Below are 6,000 nucleotides of genomic sequence, written 5' to 3'. Positions count from 1 at the left end.
AGAGTCAACTGCCCGGAACATCAGATGGTTCGCCTGACCAAGAGAATAATGGGGGTTGATGGCTGAGTATACACTGAAATGGTGTCAGACCCATGGTTGGCTGCCACAAGGAGTTCTGCGCATACTCAGCCCAGGGAAGGAACTTGCTCCAGGAATTCTGGTGGCGATGGCAGTAAGTCCGCAAAAAACGACTGATTTCCTGAATCTTTCGTTCAGTCTGCCCATTGGTTTCAGGGTGATACCCAGATGTTAAGCTAACTGTTACTCCCATCAGACGGAGAAAGGCCCGCCAGAAACGCAAAATGAACTGTGGTCCTCTATCAGACACAACGTCTTCAGGAATTCCATAATTACGGAAGATGTGGGTGAACAGGGCATCAGCAGTCTTTAAAGCAGTTGGAAGCCCTTTTAGGAGGTAGTAATTTGCAGGCCTTGGAGAATCGATCCACAACGACAAGGATGCAGGTGTTCCCATTGGAAGGAGGAAGGTCGGTAATATAATCGACTCCCAGGTGTGACCAAGGTCTTCTGGGCACGGGTATCAATTTACCAGCCGGGAGGTGGCGAGGCGTCTTCGATATAGCACAATCAGGGCAACCGGCCACGTATCTTCGGACATCACCAGCCATTCCTGGCCACCAGAAGCGATCCTGGAGGAGAGAGAGACAAGCTTGGTTTCCTGGATGCCCAGTTTCCAGTGAGGAGTGTGTTGTTGTGAGAAGGTGGGTTCGTAGGCTTTGTGGAACATGGGTGCGATCTGCTGGAGTGTTCAGTGGTGCTGGGTCGGTTGTAGTGGCATTAGCCAGCTGTTCCTTCCAATTCCACTGGATGGGTCTCACAATTACACCCGCTGGTAGGATCGTTTCCTGGGGCTTGTTGGTTCCACTGGGGTGGTGGACAAGAGAGAGGGCAACAGCTCGACAGTTTTGAGATCCTGGCCTATAACTGATCTTAAACCACTTGCCACTCCTCCAGGGCATGCTTGATGGCTCTTCTGCCCTGTCTCAGGGCATGCAGCTTGGCCTGGGCAGTGGAATTACCCTCTGGGAGCCCAAAAACCTCCCAAAAATGGTTCAGTGTCATCCACTGACCGTGTCACAGGGCCGTTGAGGGTCGAGATACTTTCTGCCCATTGCAGGGCACGTCCAACGAGATATTATGTACGCAATCCGTGAGGGAATCGGTGAGCTTGCATCTCTAGGGCCATTGAACATTGCAAAATAAATCCTTTACAGGCCTCAGGAGAGCCAGAGTAAGGTGTGGGGTTTACCACTGGACTGGCAGGACCGGCTGGTGTTGGGTTTGCAGCTCTGAGAGCGTGGCACAGTTCATCCACCAGGTCCTGGAAGTGGTCTGCTGTGACATCTTACGGTCTGTTCTTCGGTCAGGACACACAACGGTCAACAGGATCCGTTCAAAGCATCACAGTTGTCTTTATTAGCAGAATAAGAGTCTCAGTCAAACTCACAGAAGAAGAACAGAGTAAATGAGAGGCATCCAAAAACACACAGAAGATCCAGAAACAGCATAAAAGTAAATCCAAGGAGAGTCCTTAACGTATGTTCAAAAGCACAGAGGATACTGACTTAACTGAGGGAGTAAGAAAGTCCAGGATAAAGGGCAGAGCGTACTGGTGTGACAGCCAAGGGCACCAATCTGCGTCTCTGGTAACAGCGACGAGGACAGACAGGCAGCACAGGTCTCAGCTGCTTAAAAGAGTTTGAGTGTGATTACCCACAGGTGTGGGTAATCAGTATTCAGGGGAGAATGAATGAGTGGCTGCCGGCGATTGAGGAGTGGGTGTGGCTGAGACAGTCACGTAACAATGCACCATTAATGCCACAGCAGTCTCAACGTTATCTCTATGAGAGTATATCTGCTCTTTTATCACAAATATCTCAAAACGTGTAGAGTTCATAAATATGAACAATACATAGCACACCTATCCATAAAAAAGACCTCTGTAGGAGTGTTTGAATGAAGTCAAACGGTTCTGCGGTTTCAGTCGTATTAAATCCTGATTTTGGTCGGAAGAAGAAGAAGAAGAAGAGGCACAGGGATAATAGTCCATTCCACAGCATTCCATTGCATACCTTCTGTGTTAACATCACAGAACAAGGTAAAATGCTCAAATTGCTGGCATCAAATTCAAAATTAACATATATTTTCCATCAAATAGTCCAAACTTTCATTTTCAACATTTGATATGTTGTCTATGTCTTTTTTGCTGCTAAATATGGGTTTACGAGACTTTTATATTATCACATTCTGTTTTTATTTGCATTTTACACAACGTCCCAACTTTTTCTGATTTGGGGTTGTAGAATCTGGGTAAGTAAATTTTAAATCACACGGTTGTTTGTCACCAAGGTGCAGAGTTAATCAGTGTTGCACCTGAACGTGTTCATTGAACGAAATTTCATGAACTCGTTCATATTTTGGGCGAACGTGAACTGAACGTACTGTATTACTGCCTGATGGACGTTACTGTGAACTTGTTTATTCTGGTGTCTGTGAACTGCACGCTCTTCCAGTTTAACTTCCTTCAATAGTGTGCCAGATTTCTATGGATCCTTCCAGGCGAAAACCCGGCTAAAACACACTGTAAACAGGCCTTAATATGTAGCGGCTAAAACACACCGTAAACAGGCCTTAATATGTAGCGGAAAAAACATCCGATCTGGCAAGGCCAGCCACCAGTGACGCACCGCCACATGCGTCATCAAAACAAAAGCATCATGTAGGCCAGCATTTCTCTATGGGCCGCGGTCCGCAACGTGGACACTGCTGGTCTGCGGAGTAAAATTATTCCCGGGGCTTCATCTGATAATTTGCTGCGCATGTGATCCAGGAACGGCGGACCAACAGAAAAAGAAAACAAATGTTTCTGTAATCAGTAGGAAATACTTGCTCATTTTGTCTCATCAAACATAGAGGCATAGGCTACAATTAAGTCGTGGTATGAGCGTTTATTCAATGCATACGTGTGCACATCTGCGCAAGAAACCACTCGATAACGTTGGTATAAAGCTCCGCTTCAACCTATTGGAAGGCTATTTAATTATGAAATGACATTTAATAGAACGATGTGGATTTATGCAACTTCCTGAAAAACAGAGCACAGACTGTATAAAACACTGTCTAGCATTAAGTATTAAAGTCAAATTTGAATATAACGTGACCAAAAGCTATTCATTAGTCTTAATTACTAAGATCTCCAGATCAGTGATTTAGGCCTATCTAATCCACCATTTACAATTCACAAAAGCTGGTATTGTGTTCCCTGAATCCTTACATTCAGGCATTCAAATGAAATAGGTGGGCCCTATGACCCCAAAGTATGCTTTGACTGGGCCTCAGGTCAAAGAAGTTTGAGAAAGGCAGAATTGTAGGCGACAAAGCAGCAAGGAGGCGTCGTATGATCATAAAATTAGTTTTATGACAAGGTCGGTGAGGATGGGGGAAATGTTATATTTCTGTGCAAACTTTGCCCGCCGGCTTTCAAAAAGAAAATCCGCACTTCAGTCACATCCACAGCAAACCTGAAACAGCACATTGAACTGAAGCACCCGGCTAGCCTTTCAAGGTATGTGCAATCCAATTAAAAAAATCAAAAGACAGTCAAGACAGATCCTTGACCCTAATCCCATTAACTGCGTTCTATATGGGCTCTGGTAATAATTTTGAAAAATAATAGCTCGCAGCAACATATTAAAAAAAGAACTATGATCTAGTTCATTTTTTGGAACTGTGAACTTAGTTCAAAATTTTGATATTTTGATATTGAACTATTTTTGATATTGAACTATGAACTGAACTAGTTCATTTTAAAATTTGTGAACTGAACTTTGAACTAGTTCACGTAGAAAGTGAACTTTCCCAACACTGGAGTTAGTGTTCAGTACGGTGGCAGCTGCAGGGAAGAAGCTTCCTCTGAACCTGCTGGTCCAGGTGCGGAGAGACCTGTAACGCCTCCCGGAGGGGGAGTGGGGTGAACAGTTTGTGATTGGGGTGAGAACAGTCTTTGATCATGCTGTGCGCCTTACGCAAGCATCGATTGCCCTGAATGACCTCGATGGAGGGGAATGAGGAACCGTTGATGCGTTGGCCAGTTTTTACCAGCCTCTGCAGTGCTTTCCAGTCAGAGGCAGAGCAGTTGCTGTACCATAATGTGACACAGTTGATGAGGATGCTCTCCATAGTGCAGTGGTTGAAGTTCACCAGGATCTGAGGAGACAGGTGGACCTTCTTTAGTCTCCTCAAAAAGAAGAGACGCTAGTGAACCTTCTTGATCAGGATGGAGATGTTGAGGGTCTAAAAGAGATCCTCAGAGATGTGGACACCCAGAAACCTGAAGGTGGTGACCAGGGTAGGAATTTCACGGCGGTCACGACGGCCATGGCCTTCGTTGCCCCTTGCGTTGGCCGTGATGCCCCTTTGAATATCAGAGGTTTACAGGCCACAGTGGCCTTGGTGCCCCCTTCTTTCAATATTTTGCTTTGCGTCCAACTAATAGCGATTTTTATTTAGCCTGTCAAAATAATCTTAGCATTCACAGCGCAAATTCATTTAGTCTTTTACGCAGTGGAGAAAGTGACAGCGCACAGCAAGAAAGAAAGTGCGTCCAAATTCACCCATTCTTCACATGAAATAGCTTTTTCTCAGCTTTTAAACTATGTTAGCCGCTAATTGCTGTGGTGAACGGTTCGCGAGAAAAGTGACAAACCATATATCAGAATAAACAGCAGACCTTACCGAACATGAAGGTGTAAAGCAGTCCTCTGTACAGTTAGCCGTTCCAGAGTCATCCAATTTTGAATTTGCAGCAAATTTCGATATGCATGGATGTCTCCAAATTTGGGCTTTAAGTTTTACAATGTGTTTATATTGTTCTACATGATTTCATAACAGGCCAAATACAAAATAAATGTTACAAATATCCCCTAGATATCGGTAAATCAGAGGACAGCTGACTAAGAGTTTGTGAAAGTAGCCTTAATGCTATGCTTAATGCTTTGTTCACAAAATGCTAAGCATGCATCTAGGCTATCTGAGTTTCTTAAAGCTGAGCTGTGCTTAAATTGTTCAATACATGATTTCATAACAGGCCAAATATAAAATAAATGTTAAATATAACCTAGATATATCTGTAAATATTAGATGATCAGATGATTTACAGTTCTATGTAATATGTCATGTTTCATGTTTTTTGTAATGTTTCATACAGTGATGCAGGTCTACTGAATAGGCTAAATACAACTTTGATCATTTTTATAGCCTATTAACTGTAACTTTGCTTTGGCCTTGGTGCCCTGACATCTGGCTTTTGTGCCCCCCACCAAATATGCCCAACTGAAGGCCAACTGGCCTTGCCCCTAAAATGGTGAAATTTCAAGCCTGGTGGTGACGCACTCCACCTTAGTCTCGTTGATGAGAATGGGGGGTCTGAGCCAGCTTTTGACTTCCTGTAGTCCACAAAGAGCTCTTTGGTCTTTTTAGTGTTGAGAGCCAATTGTGAGAGACGTGTTTTTGTTTAAAATATTTATTTCTTTATGAGATTTTCCTTTTTCTCAAAATAAATTTGCTTCCCTTCAAGGTTGGATTTTCCTAATTTTTTTCATTGTGAGATTGCAATAAATCACCAACAGATTATTTTTTATACCGGTTTTTAGTCAACTTTAGCAGAGGTGCCAATAATTCTGGAGGGTGCTGTAGGTGTTGCTATTGACAAGGTGGGACAGAGCGGAGTGAAGTGCCGTAGAGTTGGCATCCTCCGTGCTCCTGAAGTAGTGTTAATTTTGTCACCTATTTTTAATTTAGTCTTAGTCTTAGTCTTGTGACGAAATGTCCTTTTTAGTCTTTGTCATATTTAGTCATTCAAATATCATTTTTGTTAGTCAAGTTTTAGTCGACTAAAAGTCTTGTCATTTTAGTCTAGTTTTAGTCAAAAGAAAACTAAAGGTATCTTAGTCTTAGTCAGTTTTAGTCAACACATTTTAG

This window comes from Alosa sapidissima, chromosome 16 (genome assembly GCF_018492685.1).
Source record: "Alosa sapidissima isolate fAloSap1 chromosome 16, fAloSap1.pri, whole genome shotgun sequence".
In the NCBI taxonomy this organism is placed as follows: domain Eukaryota; kingdom Metazoa; phylum Chordata; class Actinopteri; order Clupeiformes; family Clupeidae; genus Alosa; species Alosa sapidissima.
Note: the sequence above shows the minus strand (reverse complement) of the source record.